The following is a 12,435-nucleotide window of genomic DNA, read 5'->3' as shown; positions in this document are numbered from 1 at the left end:
AGGTAGTGTCCTGCTCTGCTATTTGAGTGACAGGAGCTATGATGAATATAAGGTGTTTAAAGATGCAGTCCTTAATTGATTTTATTGTAATGCTTTTTTTCTCAGTTGGTCATAACTAAAGTGGCAGACATGTTACTTACTTGTTCAGATGACATTTTCCGGTGAAAATTCTTATTTTGGTCATACTTCCAAGACGTAGAATCTGTGATTCCGAAGTACAGTATCCACACCGGTGTGGTGACTAACACCAAACATTAGATTCATCCGCGCTGAGAAGCCGTGTCGATGCACAACCCACGTAAAGATGATAATTCTGAAAAAAAACTGCAATTGCAGGTTTCAAACATAGATGGCGACAAAGAGGCAAAACTTACGGACTGCAGCTTTAAATGAATTATTACATAGTTCTCTCGAATGCTTTATTCTGAATCACAGCATTTAGCAGACAGATCCCTGCATCGCTGCATAACACATTTGTGTGTCTGTATCCCAGCTAACAACGTTTTGTTGATGTTCTTATTGTTGTCCTTTTGCTTTATCATTTCGCAGATATTATAATGGAGTTACTTTTGAATTTTTTTTGAACATTCTAAAACAACATTTTAAATATGTTAGATTAACATCCAACTAAAACATTTCAGAAAATAACATTCCATGAACAATGTATAAATAATGTTTTTGTGCTAACATTTTGAGGACATTATAAAGACAAAACTAGTTAACGCTGCTTTAAGAGTGTTTCTAATACAGTGGCAGTGGGAGTAATGGTAAAATTGACATCTTTCTATCTTCTGACTGCTGTTATCAATATCTCTCTATTTTTTTCCTCTTATTTTGAAAGTTGTGAAAACACTATTGTGGAGTCTTTCTTTTTTCTATTTGAGCAAATGGGAACAAACAAAAAAGATATATTTAATGCAGTCTCTCATTTACCACCATATAAGTTTACCCAACTATGACAGCTTCCACTTAGGAGAAACCAGGAAATGTGAAAAGGGTCTATTAATGTTACTGGAAGAACATATGTTCATAACCTTGAGAGAACCTATAGCCAAAGTTCTGAAAATGTTCCGTTATACACAAATTCATGCTGTTTCAAATGCAACTGGCGGTAAATGCATCTCAATTGATGTTTGTAGCGAAGACTGTAAAAATGTTGCAGTGCTCTCTCAAATAATAGTAAACATAATTTCATTGACCTAAACATTATACAAAATGCCCCAGCATCACAATAGGTGACATTGATCCCCCGGCGCAGGCAATGGGACAGAAGTCTAATCTTATGTTATGGCAGGCAGAATCTGAACCAGCCTTCATGTTCCTTTGTAAAGATATCATGGCGTCAGGTTCTGAGGCTCAAATCATTTGGCTCCACCCCAGCAAGTGTGGTTGACAGACTGAACTGCCAGATAAGAACTGTACAATCATTTATTTAGTGCAGCTACCTGAATAAGAGCATGAGGAATGTGTTATACTTTCTCCTGGAACACCTAGGTCTTACAGTCCTCTCTGAGAATGTGAAAATGATTTATGGAGGAAAAAATGGCCAGTTATCACAGTTGGGTATCAAACCTACAGTTTGTTTGTTTGTTCATCCTGATTGATTGTTTATTCATTGTTATCTTTTATGAAGCAAGGACAATAAAATGCCTTGTAAAGAGAAGATACAATGTATGATTTGATAAGCTGCAAGAAAGCATCTAATATTTTAGTTAAATAATTTTATATGAAATACAGTATGGTTATTATTTTTTGGCCAGAAGTATTATACACTTTATACAACAGTGTTTGCACACTCCAGGCATACTCTGTGCATTAGTATTATTTGGAATTTTCAGTGTTTCTTTTTGCAGAAAAACACTGATACATGCAAGAACAAATAAATTATAAGTCATTGATTCATTCACTCAACCAATATGTTACAATACACTGATTTATTCTGGAATTACACAATTATGAGTGAGTCAGTGATTCATTCACTTAACCGATTTGTTCAAAAACACTGATTAATTCAGAAACTAAACAGAGTCATTGATTCATTTACTCAATCGATTCGTCCAAAATGCTGATTAATTCATGAATGCAACAAATTCTGGCTGCATCCGAAACCATAGAAAATGCTGCCTTCGGAGGATGTATTTCAAGGTAAGAAGGCATCAAAGCATGTCCGGATCCAATATTAGCTTCACTTCCTGTCTCATGAGATACCTTCATCTTATTGATTTTTGAAGGCAGCATAGATGTATCCTGTGCTGCCTTTGATATCCCACAATCCTATGCGTTCCACTCTGTGACAGTTGAGTTAGAAAAAGAAAGATGGCATCTGAAAGTTGCGGTTGCTGGTCAGTTTGTGTGATGTAAGTTTTTCACCAACGGTTTCTACTTTTGATGTCATTTCAAGCGAGAAATTACAACTGTAGTAATTAAATATTTGTTTAGTTCTCACGAAAGCTTGCTCTATTTTGCGGTAGATCATTAAACTGTTACACTGCCTCAGAAGTCTTCGAATGCAGCCTCTGAGTAAGTAATTGATTCATTCAGTTGATTCGTTGAAATACACTGATTAATGCAAGAAAAAAGTTATGATCATAATTGATTTGTTTACTCAACCGATTCGTTAAAGGGGACTTATTATGCCCCATTTTACAAGATGTAAAATAAGTCTCTGATGTCCCCAGAGTGTGTATGCTCAAAATATCCCACAGATCATTTTAATAGCATGTTAAAATTGCCACTTTTTGGCGTTGAGCAAAAACACGGCATTTCAGTGTTGGCCCTTTAAATGCAAATGAGCTGCTGCGATCGGCCTAAGAGGGCAGAGCTTCAAGAGCTGATTCTCCGGTGTCAGGATTCAGTCAGGATGCACTATAATGTCAGAAACTGCTAATATATGCAGCATGGAGATAGAACAGGTAAAGTTGAGTTTAATTACAGTTATAACTTATATTGTCTTATTGTTTTTATCCACTATATTAGTACAAGCCTGTTGAACCGGTTTTATATCCGTAAATCAACTCTGATGAACTGTAATAAAGTGCTCTCACCTTTATTACTGCCATATCCAGTATCACTCTGGAGACTGTAAGCTGGATCATGAACAGTTTACTGATCTATCCTTGAGTAGCACATTTTTAGCACAACCTCTGTTTTGTATTGTCCCTTTGTATTGATATTTGTTCACAAAGCAGTCCGGTGTGAAATGATTTGCGCAGACATAACAAATTTCGGTAGAGTTGAGGAAACATTTTCTTCGAAAACAAAATTAATCCACCTCGTCTTCACCGGCTCAGATTTAGAGAGTAAATGGAGAGAGCTATGTGAATTAATCCATCCAGCTACAGAACACCTAAAACGATTGGAAGACGCTCAGTTTTTAATTCTGAGCCAGCTATTTTCATCTGCAAAAACAGACAAAGTAACTGCCAATATTGTGTCTACAATGTAACTTATTGAACAGTAACAGCAAAATCACACATATGCTGCTGGTCTGAAAATCAGCAATTTGCAGGTAATTTGGAACAACATACATCTTGCTTGTGTGATATTATATAGCCTATATCCAGTTTACCATCCACACTGATTACACATTAATTGTTAGTCTGTTCGCTGGGAGAATCATTACAATTTGTTGCAGTGGGCAGTCTCAGAGGATTGTGCCCACTCTCAATATTGTATTCCCATTTTCTATTTGACATTTTTTAGTTAAATCTAGTTTAGATGGCACTGTTTGTCCTTTTGGGGAAGGCACATTTGTTGCTTGTGGAGGTAAATAGTTTAACAATCAATAGGCAGGTCAATGAAGTATGAAAATAAGTGCAGTGAAGACCGGAATAGAAATATTGATTTCATTGCATAGGGCTAAGGCATGCTCAACAGTTACATAGTGTGTCATGAAGTCAATTATGAGGCTGTTTTGGTGGGGTGTGGGGCAAGGTGACATTATCAATATCCTTCAGCATATTTCTCATCCAGTAAAATCACCTTCCTGTTGTTCTCTAACCCATGTTGTTTCATTTCTCAGTGAAATGATACAAAAACTTTCTCTTTCAATCAAAAAACAACAATAAACATCCAAACAACAATAAATGATTATTAAGGATCATTTATCCTCAAGGGAAAGCACAACATTCGAATTGCTAAGTAACAGTTTGATAGACAAGTCTGCTTGATTTAGTAATTGCTGTGAGGCAAAGAACTCTCCCCAAATAAAACTTGAACTGAAATTGAATGACTCTCTCAGGAAATTTCAATAGTTGCAGAATGAAAGGTGATTAACTACTAGTTAGAGGTCCACACAATATGATTTTAAGGCTTAAATTAGTTGCGTTAGGGCTGGGTTTAGGGCTGCGATAATACAAAAACTAAGCTTTGTGACACGTAGGTGTAATGGTCAGGTGGGACAAAATTTGTGATCATGGATTCTTCATAAAATATCCAAAATGATAATTGCTTCTGTCTTCTCTGACTTCTGAACAAGTTCATAATGATGTACACGGACACCAGAATATCATGAATCCCTTAACCACTGCCTCTGTATTTTTTCCCCTCACTCCTACACAGTGGACGTCCAGCGTAACACCAGCTCACTCACAAAACTGCACTGACAATAGAGATCCAGCTGCAGCTTAACTTCAGCAAAATTACCTGAAGATATTGGATTTTTGCCTATCACACTCTGTGGACAATGAGATCATACAGGGGAAGAATGAAGAGGTGGAGAAGTTCTTTTTGTGAGATGTTCAATCTAAACAATAAATAGGACAACCCACAAGGCCATTTTAAAAAAACAAACAAAAACAAAAAAACAAAAACAAATGTTTTCTTTATGTGAGTTGCTTTAAAGAGAGTGTCAAAGTGTCTATGAACTTAGAGTTTTGTGTATAATGGAGTGTGGGGAGGGTTGTATTGTAGCTTGTGAAGGAATATAATAAATACGTGACCTGAATGGGTCAGTGTTCTTTTGGTATTCTACAGGGAGGCTTGACATTTTCTTAGTGACTCTACGATAAAGTTGGTTTCAGAATAAAATTTACTCTGCAAAACAAGGTTAGACCATATCAGCACTTGACAAATGTGCTGAGACTGAGAACGCAGGTGCCGGATGAAAATATATATATATATATATAGGACATAACCTATACTCAATGGCCCATTATATTTTGGACACTGTTGATAAGAGGAACAAATGCAAAGTTCTGGCATGAAACTCTAATGGGCAGGCTAATAGGTCCTTTAAACTCAAACTGCTCAATTACATCATTATCTATAAGACACAGATGATTGGTTCCTGCTGTATTAGTAGCCAATAAGTGTCACGGTACACAGAGAAACAACAGACGGATCCAATTGCAGCGGTGTTTTAATGGGTAATCCAACTCAAAGTCCAAAAACAGGCAAATGTCCAAATCCAGAAAGTCAGTCCATACAAAAACCAGTAAACAAACAAAAACAGAAAACCAGGGAACAAAAGTACATGACATTAAACAAAGAACCACAAACAAAGGCAGAAACAAACCAGGTATAAATAGACAGACACTAAAGATGTGATACAAAACAGCTGGTGCAATGAACAAGAGATAATGAGTCCGGGAAGTGCGTTATGGGTAATGTAGTGCATGTAATGGGTGGAAATAAGAGTCCGGGATGGAGTGCCCTCTAGTGGCTGATAGGGCACTCTCACTGGTGATCATGACAATAAGCTTGCGGGCTAAATCTTTAAATACAAGAGTTAGCATTTGCCTTACGCTGCATTCACACGAGGTGTCAGCATCAACGCTTGACGCAGGGCGTGTCTGAAGCTTGTGTTGACGCGACCGTTATAGTGATAACAGCCAATCACATTACTTTACGGTGTTGCACGAATGCAATTGGCTAGCGACTGCTCTAGGGTATTTGCATAGGGCGATCTGATTGGATGACGTATGCGTTGGCGCTTGAAAAGTTGAGAAATCTTCAACTTCTGCTACTTGCAACGCGAGTGAAGCGACGCGACGGAACCCACAATTCAGTTCGGCAACACATGACGTCACCCATTCAAAGTAAATGAGAAGCGTTAATGCCGGCGCCCCGTGTGAATGCACCATTAGCAGTGCAGCGTACTTCAGAAACTCTCCACCTTCCCCAGCTCCACCTGTATAGATCTGCAATGGGTAATTCATGTACGCTATATTGCAGTGGCGAGCGGTGACTTTTTTAACCAGGTATGCTGTGTGGTGCGTCATGTTAATAAATGTGGCCAATGCAGTTACGTTGAATGGGTTTATAGCTAATATGCGAGACGCTCACGTTCTCTCTAGACATTGTTAGTTTACTCATTTGCTTGCTCATGACAAATAGCAACACAGCGAAAAGTATTTCTAATATGTTGGAACTTTTATTGAGAGTAGCCCATATTTACCTGTGGAGACGTGCCTTCACAAGCAACCGTAAGAGCTTTTGTGACGTTTGAGTCGACGGAGGCGCAACATGCGAAAGGTGTGTTTGCAAAATATGCTGTATTTTTGTAATCCGCTAGTGTCACAGAAATGACATACTTCAATGTATCAGTTTAAGACACAGATCTAAATCAGACACGACAAATAAAAAACACCATGGCGTCAATTTAAATGTATGCCAGAAGTACCTTTTAAATTAACAATTAGTATTAGCAGCCTATTATTGTCACAGTTCCCTCGTCTCCAGAACTCCATTTCCCATGATCCTCTTGTCTCCTCACCTGCACTCACTTCCCTCGTCATCTCCTCATCGTCACGGATCACCTGCACCTGTTCCTGATCATCATCACCTCCTATATAATGGACTCACTCCCTTCACTCCTTGTCTGTCCTAAATGTTATATTGAGTATGTCTGGTGTTTCCTTGTGTTGTTCATTAAAAGACCCATTGTTATTGTGGAGATCCGTATTTGCCTCGTCTTTACACCAGCTACCGTAACAATTATAAATAAAAAAATAAAATAAACTGTAATTATAATAAATATAAGTAGGCTATAATAAATAAAAATATCAGTAGGCTATTCTTAAAAAAAAAAGCTGAAATTATGCAAACACAAAAATGATATCGATTAACATCCTTAAAGTATTTATACGTTTTCATAAAGAAAATGAAATACTATGAAAATAGTTTTAGTTGTGATTTCCCCCCCCCTCCCCATTTAGCTAAGTCTAGTTAGTTTTTTATCAAATACAATGTGATTTTGGGTTATCGAGATCTGGCAGCAGCTATTTTTTCCTCTTGGGCGAGCGGTCCGCTCATAGCTTATCCTGCCCATGTAAACTCGCATAGACCAGCAAACCAATGAGAACGCGCAACAATGATGACGTTCCATAACAAAAGCGCGAAGGCGCAAAAGCTGCTGCAGATCAGCTTACCTGGAAGTGTCCGTAACTGGCAGATTTAGGGAAAATTACCGTCGTTTTGCAAATAAATTAATTACGGACAGTTACATATGCATTACCAATCATGTAGGCTTTATGGTACACATCAAACAAGGGATTTAATAGTAATTTATCATGTTAATATTAGTTGCCGAGTCCACGAATGGCTTGGGTATGCAGAGCATTCGCAGCTTATATGGACCACACGCCACTGCTATATTGTACAGCAGCAGCATGTCTTACTTGCTCACAGCAGCGTGTCGTGTATGTATTGGCAGTAGCAAATTCTGTACTTGCTCTGCAGCAGCAGCAACGTAGCAGATGTATTCCGCCAAGACCAAAAACAACTACATTGTCATACCCATTACCATGCCAAACACTTCGAGAGTGTCAGAATGGCGGTTTGATCTACCTTGTGTTTGTGTTTGTACCACTGTTCATCCGGAACGCATGGCTGTCTTGTTTGTCCGGTCACGCGCTTCGGCATGTGGTTTTTGTGTTTGTTCGCCTTGTGCTTCAGCACGTGTCATTGTGTTGCTTGTGTCATGCGTTCAACTGTCTATTGTAACCCCGCGCCTGAGGCCAGTCGCCAATGATTCATGGATATACTTATCTAATGCCTCCCTCTCTGGTCCCTAGAGAGAGTATAGGCGGCCCTTGGGCAGAGAAGAGCCTGGGAGGAGGTCAATGGCACAGTCATAAGGCCGATGCGGAGGAAAAGATGCCGCCCAGTACTTGCTGAACAAACGTCGCAGACCAAGGTACTCCACAGGAACACCGGTTAGATCCACCGCCTCCTCCTGCAACATAGAAGAAAAAGATGAAGCCAGAAGATGAAGCAGCACCCAGACAAAACTTATGACAAAAAGAGCTCCACGCTAACACAGAATTCTCTGACCAACTCACATGGGGATTGTGCTACCTGAGGCCGCCGTTGACTGTGGACATTATTCAGTCTAGCCCTTGCTGCTATTTTATTACTCCTTGATCTGTTTCCCTAATAAACTGTGTATTACCCTGCAAATTGAATCCTCTTCTTTCCGAACCCTAACAGAGAGTTGTCATGACAGAAATATACACGTGAACTAAAAGGGGTTGCCACCATTTTAGTTTTTAATTTCTCTTGCTATTTTTCTATCAGTTTAGTCATCAGTGAACCATATTCTCTATAAATATCCTCTTATGCTTCTCAAATAAGGCAGGGTGTGAATGCCATCACAATTTTTACTTATGTATATTAAAATGGAGTTATTTTAAATTGTAATAATATTTCACAATATTACTGTTTTTGATTACTGTTTTTTTTTTAATGCAGCCTTGATGAGCATAAGAGACTTATACAAAAAGAACACAAATCAAAACCATTATAGTCTTGCCACTCCTTGTGAATCTCCCCAGAAGTGATCAAATCAATTGAGAAATTTTAGTTTAATTTTAGTTTTAGTATTTAATCAAAAATTTAGTTAAAGATGATTAAATGTATAGTACAGTTAAAGTGAAATAAGGGAAATAATTGACTAATACCATAATAGGAGCCCATAAGCACAATAACAACCAGTTATGTTCACATTTGTCTCCTCTGTCTATATATAAATTACACTGATTCTGCTGCTGCATCAGACTATTAGACTGTCTATGAATTTATACATTAATTTCTGTGTTCATGGAGACTCAGAAATCAGCGTTTAGTGGTATAATTTTTTGTAAATTTGGTACTTGATGATATCTGTACATTATTACTTGGGATCAATAATTGCTCCTTTTATATTGTCTTGGCTCCCTGCCTGTCTTCCGATCTCCCCTTTTTTTTCTCTGCATTATATGTCTTATGTACAACTGTGTTCTGAATAATTAAAATGGGAGTAAAATTAAATAAATGAAAATAAATAAACAAGAAAATATCTGCACAGGCTCAAAAAAAAAAAAAAAAAAAACCTTCTAAACACAAAATTAGCCTTGAATAGGCTACAGGATTATCACCAGGTTATTAGAAAAATATTATAATAAATTGTTTTTTATCAACTAAGTCCATCAGAATGGATTGGATTGCATAAGCGAAACGCAATTCTCGCGAAGGATTTGTCTGCTGCTTTCGTTGTGCTGCGGAGCAGCATCTGGTCTCCGGCAGGGCCTGGTACCCGGTTTATTCGTGTTCTCCCTGGGACGAGGAGCTAGAGCACATTTGGATTGGGTGTAACGGTGCTGATGACCCCCAGGGAGAGACGATGAAGCCGGTACTATTACTAGGCTGCACCCACCCACCATACCCTGGCAGCGGGGCCCAAGAGGGTCCCGACCCCGAGTGGTGGAGTGTGGTCAGGTTGGGGGTGTGATACTGATTGGCAAAAGGGGGATGCCGTGGTTATTCTATCTAATCAAATGACCTTCTTTAGTTGTTAATCACTGTTAACACCTGCTATACCTTAATATGAAGATCTTTGTGATGATCAAACACAGGCACATTATAAATTGTGCATGAAATGTCCTCTAAATTATGCAATAAACAAGTGACAAAGTGTTGCAAAGTGCCATGTATCTTTTCAAATATAATTTTTGTCTCTAAGTGTATTTAAATATTATATATTAAAAGAGAAAAAATGATTTTGTCTCTTAAGTTTATTTGGACCACAAATATTCAGTAATTTCTGGCAACTGACAAACAGTATGTGACTCAGCTTTTCATTCACACACATTTGTGGTATTTGTATTACACTAGTTATAGTGTAGTGTGAGAGAAAATTATGTTGTCTACAGTATATTTTTTAAATGTATGGTTTATTTAAATATAACAATTCAATAAAACACAACAGTCCATTTGCTAAAACTTTTTTCTGTTCTGTTTTTGCAGTATTACACAAATGAGATGAGACCATGGGCATCTTCCTGCACCCCATGCTGTGCACAATTATGCAGTATGCATGTTTTAATAATAAGAATAATAATAATTGTTATTATTATTATTATACATTCATATTATTATACAATTATACATTAGGCATATTTAGCCTACATTCTTTTAAAAATCACTAAAGCATTTTTCTATTCATTTTCCCTTAGTATATATAAAAAGAAATTTAATCAACAATTAGTGTTTGCTTTTTATTACATGGGAGAGCAATTCCTAAATGAGACCGACTTAACTCAAATTAATAAATTGGCAGAATGTTCTTTGGATGAACCTGCAAAGTGTATTTAAAAAAAAAAAAAAAAAAAAAAAAAAATATATATATATATATATATATATATATATATATATATATATATATATATATATATATATATATATATATATATATATATATATATATATATATATATACTGTATATATATACAGCTATGGAAAAAATTAAGAGACCACTCCAAGTTCAGAAATAAATGTTTGTAATTTTTTCCATAGCTATATATATATATATATATATATATATATATATATATATATATATATATATATATATATATATATATATATATATATATATATATAATGGATTTTTGCTGAACTAATACAACAAAACCAGTCAACTGCAACTTTTCAAGTTGGGTTTTCTTTTACAGTGTAGCTTTTCACAGTGGAGCATAATAACCTTTAAAACCTGAGTGCTATTCAAATAAGCAACCCCAGTAGAAGATATTTTTAGTGCCTAACTGCCAAACCTTTCACATCAATAATTTCCAAATCCTTATCCTCCATTTGGACCAGTACCAAGGACATGAGATTGTCCTTCTTGACTTCCACACAAAGCTTTAGGAGCAACAACAGATCGAATCAGCAGGTTTCAAACGGGCCGTTTTAGGCTGTCCATGGGTTATGATATGATAAACTGCTGAGGAGGCCTTCAGGTCTATCCAATTAAGAGGGGAAACAGAATCCTGACTTCAAGGACCAGAAGCAATTACAAATTCTGACAGTAGCCTATTTATTATTTGATCCATATCCATTCCCCTCATGCTAAGCTGCTTTATCATGTGTGATATATTTGGTATCTTTCTGTCATAAGTTTGGAATTCATGCTGCTGTCTGGTGGGTTTTGTTTCATGTTTTAGACATCTTTGTTTTTTTTTTTTGGTTTATTTCATGTCTGGTTTTTTTAGGTTTAGTTTCCTTGTTCTTGGTATGTCTTTGTTTTCTTTGCTCTAATTCATTTTTGCATTTAGTCTTGTGCCTTCAGTCCTCATATCTTTGTCTTGACCCATATTGGTGAGTAGCTCTTCCTCATGCTTTCTTGTTCCTGGATTCCTTTAGTTTTAAGTAAAGGCTGCATTTCAATTTGAAATCTGAAGGCTCATATACAGCTTCATTTTAAGCTTCTTGTCAAGTTAATTTACCACACACACACAGGTTTGTTTTTCTATCAAAGTGAGGACTTCCCATAGATGTAATGTTTTTTATACGGTACCAACTGTACATTCTATCCCCCTACACTTACCCTACCCCTAAACCTACCCATCACAGAAAACTGTCTGCATTTTTACATTTTTAATAAAACATTGTTTGGTATGTTTTCAAAGCTATTTTGAATATGAGGACTCATGAAATGTCCTCATGCCCTACGTAGTAATACCAGTGTAATACCCATGTCATTACACAAATTTGTGTCTTCATAAATCACAAAAACATGCACACACACACACACACACACACACACACACACACACACACACACACACACACACACACACACACACACACACACACACACACACGTGTGCACACACTGGTTTCCATGTCTTATATAGGCATAATGGTTTTTATACTGTACAAACTGTATATTGTATCCCCTTACACTAACCCTATACCCCTAAACCTACCTATCACAGAAAACATTCTGCATTTTTACATTTATAAAATAAATAAATAAATAAAAAAGCTGTATTATTTATAAGCTTTTTCCTCATGGGGGACTAAATTTAGGTCCCCATGGTGACATGAGTCCCCATGAGTCTGTGTGCATTCAGGTTGAAGTCCCCACCGGGATAGAAACACATACACACATGCACACACTGGTTTCCAGAACTTTTCCACTGGTTTTATGCAAAAATATAGACATAATGATTTTT

This window comes from Chanodichthys erythropterus, chromosome 13 (genome assembly GCF_024489055.1).
Source record: "Chanodichthys erythropterus isolate Z2021 chromosome 13, ASM2448905v1, whole genome shotgun sequence".
Lineage (NCBI taxonomy): Eukaryota > Metazoa > Chordata > Actinopteri > Cypriniformes > Xenocyprididae > Chanodichthys > Chanodichthys erythropterus.
Note: the sequence above shows the minus strand (reverse complement) of the source record.